Genomic DNA, 15,453 nt, shown 5'->3' with positions numbered 1-15,453 from the left:
TTTGCATTGAGTTTGTGATCTAAGACTTGGATTTGAGCAAGGCAATGTTATATGCTGGATGATTTCTGAGCCGTGGAGGTGAGTGACCCTAAACTATTTCCAAAGTACTTGTGAAATGTTTCTTGCATTATGTACTCGATTGCATATCATGCGTGCTTGCATGTGAGTTCATGACATGATTTGGCTTTAATGAGTTCTGGGAAAGTCTTGTGTTGGACACCAACGTCTCCACTCTGTTTATGGTTCATGTTCATGTTTATCTAGAGCTCAAAAAGGGGCTCCTCCTCTATGTTAATGTTAAATGATCTATTTGAGCGTTGGGTGTTCAAGTGCAATGATTTCACGGGCTCACGAGAGCAATAAACGTACATTTGATCTCTGAATCATGACATCATCGAAATGATCGAAATGCAACATTGTGAAATATATTTGATTTCTGATTTTACTGGTTACTCGCTGAGCTTCTAGCTCACCCCAAAACTATTTTATTCCCCTCCACAGGGCTCAAAGCGAAGGAAGGACTTGTTGTCCTTATTCACATGTCTGGATGGCCTATATCTTGTACAGTTTGGATTTGGAATCATTTTATGTATAGTTGGGAATTGTTTCCGCTTTGCTTTTGACATGTAATTATTGGAGAATTTGATGTATATTGGAGATTTATATTGTAATATTTGAGATTTATCTCGTAATTTATTTGAGGATTGTAGTGACACGACTGAGTCCCGGCGAGAGCTGGGCAGGCGGCCCGCCGAACCCTTCTGGTTCACCTTAGGGGGAGGTGGGGCTGTCCAAGTTGGCCTGTACCTTCTTCGTCGTCAGAGTCAGAAGAAACGAGGTTCTTCATCCCAGTCCCTTCTCCACTTGACGGTCCAGGGTCGGTCTTCGTTGGCTGCTGGGTTCCCTTCTTTTCGGGCACTAAACCCGGGCAATTAGCAATCAGATGCTTGGCGCTCCCACAACACAGACATCTCCTCCCCTTAAACCAACAATCTACTTCAATATGATTGGATTTTCTGCAATAACTACAATTTGTCACACCACCCGATCCACGGCCCATCTTAGCAAATGGCCTTCCAGCTTTACCCTTTTTCTTTGCATGGAAGATCTTCAGTTGTGGCCTTGCAATTCCTATCTTTTGAACTTCCTCTGGAATCCCCATAAAAGTATTGCTTTGTGCCATTTCTACTGTCTCCTTGGAAATCTCTTCGTATTTCCTCTTTAGCTCCATGTTTTGGTGTAAAAGCTCAAGTTTCTCCGAATACTCTTGCTTCCATCGCCCTTCCCAGTACTCGGTTAGCCTCCTTTGAACCTCTATTTCGTCTCGGAGAACCGAAATTTCTTGATACGGATCAACCCAGTGTGTCATCTTACGGAGTTGCTGGAACTCGAAGGCTAGTCTGTCGGCAAAACAATGGGTCATAATACATTCCTAAGTACAAGTGGCATTCTCGGTCCTTGTCCAGCTATTGTTTCCCTTTCTTCTCTTGATTCTTGGCCTCGCTTAGCTCCACGGCCACGACCACATCCGTGTTTCCGTCTTTCTTACATATATATATATATTTTTTCCTCTCTTTTCCCCCCAAAGATATTTTAATAAATAAACATAGCAATAGGAAATTAACTAAAGTATCTAAAATTGAGGCCACCAATTACACAAATAAACATATATGCACATAACACTTCACATATCAAGGAAACAAATGATCAAATATACAAATACGTATCAAATCAGGCAATTATTCAGATACACAATTATACAACCGACGGCATGTAGCAACAATATACAAGCGAATTAAAAGAAAAGGGATATATCGTCCCAAACCTTGCTAAAATAACCCCGTCCGGTCTCTCACATCACCTATTATCCAAATGAAATATCCATTAACCTCTTGTACTCATTCCAGTCGAACAAAGCCTATTCATGTTCCCAAAATGCAACTCTCACCTACGTAACACCGCCTCAACTCTGGAGTACTCAGGCACAAGAATCCGAAATAAGACAATTCACCTCTCGAGCTGGCCAGTCCCAAGAGTAAACCATCTACAATCGAAATTCCTACCAGACATACCGATCTATGATCCTCAGATACCACAAGAAAAGTTAAGGCCTATAACATTCACAATTCAGAGCTTAGGTTCGAACGAGCACTTAATCCTTCATACCTATTCACCACTTAGTCCAGGCTCACTCCGCGCAGAGACCACGCGAAGCAGGCTCTGATACCACCTGTGACAGTTCTCAGGGTCACATCACCGGGTACCTATCAGCTTGCCACCCGCACGCGGGCATCCCCTACGGAGAGGTAGCGAGTTGACTCTTCACGAACGAGAGGCTCGGGGCTTTTCCAGACGAAGGACTTAAAGTCCCAACTGTCGGCATATGGCTCTGATACCACCTGTGACAGCCCCACCTTACCCTAAGGCGAACCAAAGGGTTCGGCGGACCGCCTGCCCAGCTCTCGCCAGGATTACGGAGTCGAAACACACAAATCCGACATTACGCGAGATAGGACCCAAAAGAATTGAATGATTGAAGACCGCCAAGCTTAACAGTAACTTACCAAAATCACATGGAAAAAAAACATTTTATATATACATGTCGCTAGATTTACAATTCAGATGGAACCAGTGAAACGAAGTACATTTAGAGTTTGCTTCCCCTCGAGGAGCTATACAAAAGAACAAAAGATTATCTAACTAGCTCAACTCGCTTTTCAAAATCATGATTTCCAAAAGAGGTTCCTGTAAGGAAAACAAAAGGAACAGAAAGGGGTGAGCTTGCGCTCAATGAGGTACCAGACATATAGCAGAAAAATCATGGCATTTCACATTTAACAAATCAGATACCCATGCTAGATGTAAAGTAAAGTAACTAATGATTCACATAGGAAGGATACAGGTGGCTCTCAGGAGCCAAATTCCCATTTGCGTCACCGAAGCTTGATCGAAGTTGACACTCCGCCAACGTATATAGAACCAACGTCCGTAGACCCCTCTTTACACCGAATCCCGTTCACCAAACACCCCTTTACCGGGCCCGCTCACCGCAAACGAACAGAAATGGTAATACTCGAGTATACCCGGAATCAAGGGTCTCAATACCCAAAATCCCCGAACAGACTACCGTGGTTCGTTATCTAATCGTCCAGGCCCTTGCCGGCCCGACTCGAATAACTTAGCCACAGGATTGAGCTCATAGGTCATAGAAATCCGAACAGATGCAAACACAGATAACAGATTCAAATTTTGCATAGTAAATTGGCATATGAACAGACTAGAGAACGAGTGTGATAAAGTACACCCTCGTCTCGAACAAATAAACAGATTGCAGAGCAGAAATCAAGTTAAATAGCAATGGAGGGGAGTGGTACACGCACCGGCTCAACTTCAAAAGTTTTTACTTCAGATTGGCCTTAATCGCCAAGAAACCCTAAAATAATCAAAATAAACCAATTGAAGGTTTCATATCCAAATCGAGCAAACGGAATGCACAAGTGAGGCTCGACTACACGTCGTATGCCTTGCCAAATAAATACTAATGCAAGGGTGCAAAAACATGATTTTCTTGGAAACAAAAAGGTAACATGAAGACTTAGGCGCAAACAATCCCAAAAGCCTTTCATTTCTACAAAAGGCAAATCCAACTTAAAGGAACCAAACGGCCTAGAAAATCGGGCAGCACTTCCCCTAAATTTCTTACTTTTCCAGCCCTTAAGGCTTCACTATTACCTCAAATCAGTCCCAACATCTCACACAAAAGTCATCTCATTTCCCAAAAGCCGTTCACTAGGCTCAAAGAAGTACAAGTACAAAAGTTAGCTAGGAAATGATCGGAATGAAAACAAGCCTTAAAACTATTCAAATAAACACAATAAGATTCATTTACAAGTCATAAACCAAGGCCAAGTATTACCAAAATAAGGTTCCATAAGAATATATAAGCATTAAAGGAAACCAGAAAAATCCGGAAATGGAAATAAGCTTTAACCCAAGAATCATTTTGCGGTTTTGGCACCAAAGACACTACGATTGTCGGATGAGGGTGCAAGACCCACCATTTCGAAGCTAAAAGACAGGGCTACAACATCACAGAAGGTCACTCAGCCCAGTTTTGAGTGCAAACAGGTCAAAAATGCAAGATACTTCATCAACAACGTAAAACAGATTCACCAAAACGCATTCAAGCGGAAACATCATAACTCAGGCTCTACAAGTCCAAATCCAGAAATTCCAAAACCATTTGAAAGCTAAGAAACAGGGATAAATTTCATCAGAAGACCTCAACAACCAATTCGGAAGCCATTCCAGCCAAAACAACCAATTACAGTCGCAAATCCCAATTTCGGGTAAACCAGAACAGCAATAGTAATTTCAACTTTTCTCACTCTACACAACTCCGATTGACCTGAAATTTTGTAGGCACCTCTAAAATGTCATTATCTACACCTTTCATGTTTTGAGATAAGGCCAATTCGGCCTCTAACTAGGAGCTAAAAATTCGGACAGAATGCTCCTTCACAAAACCCTCACTTTTCAATTTTTGGTCCAAAACAGAAATTGGTTGCAATTAATCACTTTTCCCACCTCATAGAGTCCTTAAACATCATTTCCAATCATCAAACATAGCCACATAATCATGCTTATAGTAAAACAGAAAAATCCCCAAAAATAATAAAACTTCACCAATTCAACCAAAACTCAAGATTTAATCCATAAATTTGCATCTTATACTACCACTAAGCATGATTTAAGCATCAATTAAAGGAGGAGGGTGGTTCTTCACAACTTACCTTAAGAACAAGAGAGAGAGAGCTATTGGTCACCTTAACTTTCCAAAAAAACTTCACACAACAACTCACAATCACTACTTGAAGAGGTTTTATGGAAGGAATTCAAGATTAAATGGTTAGTTTGTGAGATTGGACAAGATTGGAGCAAGAAACTTGGAAGCTTTTCTTTCTTTTCTTGTAAGAGGAGGTTCGGCCAAGCTTGAAGGAAAAATGGAAGATATTTGATCAATTTTTGGTTTTATTTAGTAATTGGTAAAAGGTTGAATAGTAAGTCAAAACAAGATTTAATCATATGGTGACACATGTCCCTCTCATTAATTCATGCCTAACTTGTTTTTGTCTTTCTCACACCTATGCACTTGGTACCTCTAAATATCTCATAACACCCGGTAAATTAATTTCAGTATCCAAAACTTAACCTAGTTGACCGAATTTTTCCAAACTTTTCGCACTAGTGAGTCCCACGTCCAAAATACGCTCTTAGTTTCTCAAAATCTATTCGATACTAGAAAAATCATCTAAAAACTATATTTACTCATAAAAATTATCTAGAAAATTTTCCGGATACAGAAAGTGCAGAAAACAAGCCATTGAAAACAAGAAAACCGAGAAATATAATAAAACCTAGAAAATGGAAAAATTACGGGTTCTCACAGCAAGGGCATCTTGGATTTCTAAATTTAATTCTTGGATAAACCGTCTTATTCTCTTCCGTTCCATAGCCACCAATTCTGGAGCATATGTAGATAATTTCATGAATCGTGTTTCGTACTCAGCCACACTCAAAGTTTCTTGACGAAGCTTTATAAAATCGTCTTCTCTTTCCAGGTTCTTGGAGTTTGATCTCTTTCCCACTTGTTTCTTAAAACATTCCACCAGGCTCGGGCTGCTCCTTCAAGTTGAAATACAGCAAAAGTGACTTGTCTTTTCTCTGTGTAGTCCATGGCATCGAATATATTCCTTATATTCTCTAACCAATTCTCAGCCACTTCTGGGTCAGGTCTTCCAGAAAATTTGGGCAGGAAGAATTTCTGAAACCGCTCCAAAGCTCAATCTTCCCCTATCTTTGGGTTTCCAGGTTGGTTTCCTTGTCCACCCCCCTGACCCTGTTGAGCTACTAAAAGCTCTAGTACATCCGTCATGCGAGTTAAAACTAATGTCATTTGGTCATCTTCTCTCCCAGCCCTTGGATCGGCGTTTTGATCAATATCAGAGCCATTATCTACTCTTTGATTTCGGGGTTGTCTAGGTTGACATCCCTTTCGTTGTCCTCTAGTTTCCATGTTCACTGCTAATCTATATGTATATGCATAAACCTTACACTAAGCCATAATTGAACTACACACACATACCAGTAACAACTTTTAAAGAAAAATGAAATCACTTGTACAAATAACATTATCACCATACAAGTAAACACGAACTAGAGCCCATTAAATCATAACATAAGTTATAGTCAAGTAAAGTTCATACCAAGTCAAAGTCAGTAAACAAAAGTAAACAGGTGATTATCAAAAGTACATTCATCTCCAAAGCATAAACTCTTAAGTTCTACTCCCATTGTCCAACTATAAAAGATCACAAATTGTGCTTCACTAGATTAATTGGAACTAGATGATTCCCGTTTCTAACACGTTCAACTTCATTCCCAACACTAGGATCTTCTGGGCTACGATCTGCTCCACCTCCCGCTCTTAATTATTGTGCCATCTTAGCCGAACGATTATTGGTTTCCTGTAACTATTCAAGTGAAATATCGATTCTTTTTTATTCCCCACAAATTGAGATCTCAAGTCTTTAGGATTGCCCTCAACTCTTAAGTACTCGGGTACAAGAATCCTTAACAAGGTAATTCACAACTCGAGCCAGCCGGTCCCAAGAGTAAATCACCACATTTGAGATTCCTACCCAACATACATATCTAATTTTTCCCCAAATATCAAGATAAAGGGTTTATACCTATCACATTCACGATTCATAGCTTCACTCTAGAAGAGTACCTAAACATTTACTCATTCACATATTAAAGACCATAACACCACTTGGCCCAAGCTCACCCCGAGCAGAGACCACGCAAAGCGGCTCTGATTTTCATCCCTACAATTAGTCACTTAACTTTCAAACCAGTCCCCATAGTTCGGCATTCTAAACTTTTAAGCCTAGGATACACTACAAAGATCTGAAGCTTAAGCTCTGATACCAACTGCGACGCCCCCACTTCTCCCTAAGGCGAACCATAGGGTATCCGCGGGATGCCTGCCCAACTCTCGCCAGGACTCACTACAATCCACAGTTCAAAAGCTCAAAATACTTCAAATAACTTCAACATATAATTAAAGTACTTCAAAATATTGCCTACTTATAATTAGTTAGCTTTCAAGTTTAATACAATCCAAAAGAATATGTACTACAACCATCCGTTATAATACAACTTAAGGTCTTCAAAAGAAAATAATCTTAGTACTATGCGCGAGCACTCTCGGTCATGAACCCTGTTAAGGAAAACAAAAACGTGGAATGAGCTACACAGCCAGTGAGGTTCCAAAATACTCTAACAGTTCTAATAAATCAAGTAATTTGAGCATACCACATGTATGGTTCCAGGTTGCATATTTGGGACACTAACATGAGATAGTTATCATTGTACGAGTAATTTGAGCATAACACAAGCATGGTTCAAGGTTGCATCTTGGCACATTAGTATGATACAGTTATCAGTATGCAAAAATAAACACACATTGAAGGATACGGTGTTCCAGTGGAACCATTTCGGTCAACTTCACCTTATCACTTTCGGTCCCCATGGTATTGCTTGGCCATCACCTTATCCCTCCAGTGGTAGTACTCGAGTATACCGAAACGGTGTCCCAGTGTTCCAACCTACCCGACCGAGCCCAGTCCTGGCTCGTGTAGGTTAGTAACCAAGGGCAGGGCCTAGTTCAGTTTAGAGCTTACAACATGCACATGTAATCAAGTAAATCGGTGAACAGTAAAAATTTATCATTTTAGTAGATCGAGTGAGATAAAGTACACACGCGCCTTAAAACAGTGAACAATTTCATATGAGCAATTATCAGTAACACTTAACACTTAAACACGTAAGCAATATGTGGTAATTTCATATGAACATGTAATTTATGATAATCAAGTAATCAAGTAAGCAGGTAATCAAGTAAATCGGTAAACAGTAAGTAATCACGGTTAACGGTAAACGGTAGTAGTTCATGGTTAATCGGTAGACATTTATCATTTCAGTAAGTTGAGTGCGATAAAGTACACACTCGCCTTAAAATGATGGAAAAGTTCATAGAAGCAATTATCGGTAGCACTTACCAGTTAAACACATAACGACCATAGAGCAAACATGTCATAAAACTATTCAAGTCACGTACTCCTATATGGAACACTCAACTATTCAAACAAATGAGTAAGTGCTCAACCAAGTGTTTAGGCGTCCGCTTCGAGTTCCTCTTGAAGGTCCCCTTGAGCGCCTGGGCAAATAATAATTAACTTTACTTACAATCATGCATTTACCAAGAAAGGATGCACACTCAATTAGACTAAATCAAAGTCTTAAAAGAGAGGTTCAATTCTCTCAACTCGAGGTTTAAGAGTGAAGTTTTAATGTCCGAAGAGAGACTAGAATCTTCCATGAAATCGAGTTCAAAACGTTCAATCTATATCGAGAAAAGAAGTCGAGTTCCTGAAATTGCATTTTCTAAGAAATTGGCAAAATTCAGCTTTGTGTGTCAAATTTAGAAAAATCATATCTTGTACTCAGTAGGTCCAAAAATGGAAAACTTGGTATCGTTGGAAACTAGTTCCGAAGTACTAAAAGTTCCTAGAAGACACCTTTTCATGATTCTAAAAGGAAGACACTCAAAATTCGGCTCAAAGTTGCTGATTTCGACTCCCCAGACAGATTCGGGGTTGATTTTTGGCAAACTTTGGAAATTCGGAAAAATTCACAGAATGTGAACTAGCATATAAAATTTGAAACTCAATTAGAGTTACAATCATAGTTTAAAACACAACAAATGGAACAAGAATCGGAGTTTTGAGCGCCAAGATATAGCAGCTCAAAGTTGCTGAAAATTTCTCGCCGAACAAGGATTTTCCAGATTTGAAACATAAATTTTGGGACTTCAGTTGGCATCGAAATGGACTTGGAATGGCACCAGATTTGGTAGTATTACCCTACCAATAAGGTCTATTCCTCTGTCAAATTTCATGTAAAAATTCGTACGGAAAGTCAGTTAACAAAGCCACTAAAGTTCCAAGAATTTCCAAGGCAAATCTGCCTTGTACTTCCATTTTCCGTTTTTCTAACTTTTGGCCAATGAAATCATTTCAAATCTGGTCCATTTATAAAGGAAAGATCTAAGAAACATCCAATACACATTTGGTAGGTGATGACATCAAAAGTTTCAAAATAACAAGTCCCAATTCAAATTAAGGCATTCAACTAGCCAAAAAGAGGGTTTACCATCACTGAGACAGTTTCGTAATTCGGCCACAACTCACTCAATTCAACTTGGAATTGGACAGGGTTGGTGGCGTTCGAACCTACATTCATAGGGATACAATTTCTCAGAAGAAATCATTCTGGAATTCTGTCCATAGATAGCTCAAATTCAAGCAACACGTTCCAGCACCTCACTGTCTCTCTAGCACAGTCATGAAACAGGACAGGTAATTTTGAAGAGTTGGTATGGTTCACTCAGGTCGAATCAGGGGATATGTTTTATACCATTAGAAAAATGGAAGTGTCTAGTTTCTAATGCCGCAAACGTCACTCGATTTCGACATCGGAGCAAAGAGTTATAGTCATTTAAAATTCGCTGCCAGAGCACATCTGTGCACTTTTTCCAGCTTTGAAATCATTTCGAAATTCAACTTTTAGCCAACCAAATCAAGTGATTTTTGGTGGAAAATTTCCACACAACCTTTACAATATATCTACATAAAAATCAAGGCAATTTAACCACAAAAAAATTGCACCAAGGGTTCGGTAAAAATAGGGCAGATTCGGCCCTTCAACATGCAACACTTCCTTTGATTTTCTTTTCACTCTTTCAACTTAAATCCACTAGATTAACACTTAATCAACACAAATAACATCCAAACCCAACAAATCAGATCATTAAGTCCATTGTGGGATTTCATAAAGCCCACTCACATGATTTTCAACAATCCAAAGCTACCCACATGAAGCTACAAGCTTCTAAGTGTAATCTAACTTACAAAAGCTAAGATTCAAGGGTTAGATCATTTGCTACCTTCTTAGTTGTTGAAGACCAGAATTTTGGCCACTAAGAAGCTCCAAGAAACCGTGGGAATGGTGCTCCTTTCGTAGTCCAAGTGAATCTCCAAGTGATTTGCAAGTTGGATGCAAAATTTGAGGTGATTTGGAGTAAGATTTGAGGTAGAAATGAAGAGTTTTCTTTCCTTTCTTTTTTTCTTGTTTTTGGCCGGCACTTGAGATGAGAGAAAAGAGAGTTCCAGCCGGCACTTGAGGTGAGAAAAGAAAGGTTTTGATCTGTTGTGATGCTTCCTTGAGAAGCTTATGAATTTGTGGCCCAAAATTACTCCAAAAGTCAACTAAGAATAGTGCGCGTACGCGCTCGATCCGTGCTCATTTCCTCTCGGGTTTGTTTCACTTGTGCACTAAACCTCTAATGCACTTCCATTGATACTATTATTATTCACTCTTAATAGTCTAAAAATAAAGGTCTGAAGTCCCTCAATTAATCGCGCGCGTGAAAACACGTACTTCCGATTTGTGCGCGATAGAGCGAAATTTCTAAGGAATTCTTGCAATGATGATATAACTAACTAATACTAGGGTAAATAATCTCGAAAATAACTATTTTAGAAATAAAAACATGAGTTCTCACATGAGTCTAGTATTAATTCCTCAAATCTCCAATTAATTTATACCAGCGCGTCTTTCGGAAAACTTTCGACGCGCGCACGGTATAAGCTTAATTTTAACTTACTCACATCTAATCTCTCAATTAAGTTTTCTTAATCTACTATTGATCATTCTTAATTTTCCAAGACTAATGTACTCTCGGATCGAACATAGCCTCGAAAAACGTGTATTCCTTATTTCTCGCTAAACGAGCCCTAGAAAAATTAATTTTACTAACGAGACGTGTTAAAAATACAATTGAGACATTATTCCATGTAATTAATTTTAAAATGATTGAAATAAATTATTCAGAGAAAACGGGTGAGTAAATAATTAATTAAGCCAGGACTCATGTTTTATTTCTTAATTTAGTTTATTTTATAATTATTTGCCCTAGTGTTATTTAATTTTTCTGCAACTCATTTAGCGAGAAATAGTGAATGCATGTTTTTCGAGACAAATTCGATTCGAGAGTGTAATAATCTTGGAGAATTAAGAATGATTAATAGTAGACTAAGAAAAGTTAATTGAGGGATTAGAGATGAGTGAGTTCCAATTAAGCTTTTACCGCGAGTGCGTCGATAGTTTCTCGATAATCGTGTCAGTACAACTAAGTGGAGTTTTGAGAAATTAATATTAGACTAGTAAGAGTGGGTAATTACAGTGTTAAAGGAAATATCTTGGAGGATTAGTGCATGAGTGTATCAAACCCAAGAGAAATTGGTGGTATGAAACGCTCGCGCGACAACTATTCAAAGTTGACTTTTGCCAAACTTAACCACTACTTTTCCCTCCAAGCTTCCAAACCAAGCCACAACACACAACTCTCTCATTTCTCTCTCTCCATTTTCGGCCAAAGCAAGACAAGAAAAGGGAAGGAAGAAACTCCATTGTTTTGGCTTCATTTCACTCACAAATCTTCCGCCAAGTCGCATACAACTTGGAGTATGTGATACCCCGACTTTTAGGATATTACGGTTTCTATATTTTATTTTTTGTTTAAAGATATTGTGTTGTTTTAAAGATTAGAAACCCTAAATTCTAATCAAAAGGAAAAAAAAAACTCTAGTTTACTTGTGACTACCCAATTTTCCTAAATCCCTTATATTTTAATCGAAACCATAATTGTAACCAATGGAATTGTAAAATTCCTCATATTTTTCTTAAAATTCCTTTTATTTAGCATTTATTCCTTTCTAATAGCTTTACTACTCATTCACACCCTCAGTAATTACAATCCACCATAGAATCAAGGGTTTTCCCTTTAGGTTCTTCGTTTGGGTAAATTAGGGCTTTTTGCGTATTTTGACCGTGTGCTCACTCGGTGAGATGTGTGCACTAAATTTGGTGATTAAGAGTGAGTTTTAGATAATATTAAGTGTTTGATTAGAAGTAATAACCATAAGATAGTGAATTATAAGTGAAAACCCTAGTACGTGCGAAATAAGGAAAATCGGGTTGAACCGAAGTGTACCGTTCGTTACCGACTGAGTGCACCACTTGACCACTACTTTATTACCTTAATCTCCTTGTTATTAATTGAACAAAATCATACCTAAATATCTCCTTAAGCCAACCGAAATTGTGGACCAAAATAAGAGAGAGAAAAGAAAATTTTAAAAGCTAATCTCATAGCGACAAGTGGCAACCTGTGAGGCCCCAGTCCGATCGTAAGTCGATATTAGGGTTATTTGATATTTGGTTTGGAAAAATAGGGTTTTATGGCTAGGAAGGAAACCCTAATTCGGTTAAGTTGGAAAATCCTAGTTTACGTATTATGATTATAAGGTTCAAGCTATAATTTATATTCGGTATTCTAGTGTGTGCCTTGACATAGGTTAGTAAGTTTGAATGATTAGCAAACCTCTAGTGTTGCAATATTAGAAAGTTTCAGTGGAGATTATTTATCGCCGCTTTTCCACATTTTCGTATTAGAAAAGTTCCCCAGATAATTTTTATAAGTAAATATAGTTTTTAGATGATTTTTCTAGTATCGGTTAGATTTTGAGAAAATAAGAACGGATTTCGGACGTGGGACCCACTAGTGCGAAAAGTTCGGAAAAATTCGACCAATAAGATTAAATTTCGGATACTGTGAAAAATTTATCGGGTGTTAGAAGATAAGTAGAGGAGGTGATTTGATTGATGTGAGAGAGAAAAGAAAAGATGAGATTGCATTTAAGAGGTGACAAGTGTCACCTTCTTAGTGGTTCCAAGTTAAGAGTTACTATTCATTTTCTTGACTATTTTGACTAAGTGGTTAATATCTTCAAAAAAATCACAAAAATTCACCATTTTCACCTCTTGATGGCCGAACCTCTCTAGCAAGAAGAAAGACAAAATTCTTCAACTTTCTAGCTTCCATTTCACTCAATCTTCCAAAACCAACCACATAACTTAGATTCTACTCCATAAAATCTATCCTTTGGGTGCTTGTGAGTGGTCTATTGAAGTTTGTTTGAAGGTCTTAGGTGGCCAACATCTCTACATCTCTTGTTTCTTAGGTAAGTGTTGCTTGAACACCCTACTACACCTAATGATGTTTATGTTATGCTTAGAAGTAGCTTGAGTGATGGTATATGTGATTTATTTCTTGGTTTGAAGTGATTTGGTTGAGTTTTTTATTTTTTGAGGAATTTTCTGGTTTCATATGATCTTGATGGTGTGGTTGTTTTTGATGGTTGGTAATAAGGGGCTTTGACTCTAGTAGGTGTGAATTGTTGATAAATGCAATCAATTTTGAATGTGGAAGAATTTCTGGAAAATTAGGGTTCTTGGTTGAACATTCTGTCCGAAATTTTAGGTCATGGATATAGGCCGAATTGGACTTTACTCAAAACATGAAAGTTGTAGGTATTGATGAGTTTGAAGTGTCTACAAAGTTTCAGGGCATTTGGAGTAGTATAGAGTGAGATATGCTGTTTTTACTGTTGCTGTTTTTGGTGAACAGAATGTCCGAAATGCGATGGTAATTGTCTGTTTTGACTGGAATTTGTTTGGATTTTGTTGTTAGTGTCTTCTGATGAAATGTATCTTGATGTCTTAGCTTTCATATGCCTTTGGAATCAATGCTTTTGGACCTGTATAGACTGACTTGGACTGATTACAGTTTTGTGTGATTTGGGAACCTGCAATTACGGTTCTGGGTTGGTTTTCTGCATTTTTGACTTAGTTGTGCTAGGATTTGGATTGAGAGGCCTTCTACATTGTTGTAGCCCCTTAAGTTCTGGATATCCCTTTAAATTTTTAGGATTAACGGAGTGGTATAACCTGAGTTATAAACGAAACACTCAGACCTGTTTTTGACCGTCAAATTCTGTTCTGTTCTTATATCCGGACAGTTTACGACTGGAACTTTGGCTTCACGTTTGACTAGGTTACAAGCTGTTTGGGCTTGCGACCAAAACACCAAACTTATAACCCTATATCAGAGATTTCTAACGCCCTTGGAATTTCATGAATCGGATTTATAAAACCTGAGATATAGCCGAGCAAACAAGGCCTGCCCGTGAAAATGACCATTTTCTGGTCAGATCTGTTTTGGTCCTGATGACCAATTTCCGTTCCGAATTTGGATTTCCGACCTTCATGAAAGTTGTTCCATCTGGAATGAACTATCTAACTGCCAATTTTCAGCTCTTTTTCCCATGTGTAGCATAGAAAACAGTTTGCACTCAAAACTGACCATTTGTGCATTGGCCAGATTTCGTATGTGATTGTGTTTGGTTCATTTGGGGCTGAAGCCTCCAGTTTTAGTTCTGGATGTCTTCATAACAGTTGTTGTTCATCCTGTAAGCTTCGATATGGCGTCTCATACGCCTTAATCCGATATTCGTAGCTCAACTTATGAGAAAACTAGAAACGAGTGTCAAATCTGCCGTTTCCGCTAACGGCCGTTTCCGTTTCCGTCCGTCATATTTACGTGCGCGCGTGTCGTGTTTGCCGTTTTGCTTGTTTTAGGCACGATAGTAGCCGTTTGCGATATTATGTGACACAATCTTCTATTTCAGAAGGTGGTGAGCTGGGCGGAACTGGTGGAGCCCACTACTAGTTGTTCATTTCGATCCGACTTCGTACTTTTGCTATTTCAGTTTCTGAGTAAGTATTCAGGCCAGTTTGGTGTGTTTTCTTTGCTATGTGTTTGAGATATGTGAAAAGGGTACTTAGGCGAGGGTGTACTTTATCGCACTCGACCTAAACCCTAATTTGAATGTGTAATTGTACTTGGCATATGTATATGAACCTTTTGGAGCCAAAACCCTTGAGCTTGTGGCTCGGGGCGACTTTCGAGTAAAGTTTGTGAAGTTTGCAAAGTTTGTGAGTTCGTGGGCCCGATCTAAGACCTGTATGGACTATTCGAGCCGGTTAGGGCTTGGTCGAAGTCAGTCCAACTTAGTCTGAGGTCACCAAGTTTGTAGGTTCATGTTATGAACCAATTTTGTGAATCCGGTTCACCGAGAAGGTGACCAAGTTTGTGACCCGAGCTTGTGACTCAAGCTCAAGTTTGTGATTTCGATCGCCCGGGCAAGTTTGTGAGGTGACTGGCCAGTGAGGGTGATAAGGTGTCGGTGGGTGTACAAGTGAAGTTCTACGGACCATTGAGTGTGGTCGACGGAGTGTCGGCAGGAGATCACGCATGGCATATGAATTGGCTTTGGAGCCACCTGTATCCTTATTATGTGATGTTACTTTTCTGCTTTTGCTTTACTCTTATTGTGTAATTGTTGCTACGTGAATTTATGCTTT

This window comes from Coffea eugenioides, unplaced genomic scaffold, assembly GCF_003713205.1.
Source record: "Coffea eugenioides isolate CCC68of unplaced genomic scaffold, Ceug_1.0 ScVebR1_80;HRSCAF=406, whole genome shotgun sequence".
Taxonomy (NCBI): Eukaryota; Viridiplantae; Streptophyta; class Magnoliopsida; order Gentianales; family Rubiaceae; genus Coffea; species Coffea eugenioides.
The sequence above is the reverse complement of the archived record's forward strand: the minus strand, read 5'-3'. Positions refer to the sequence as shown.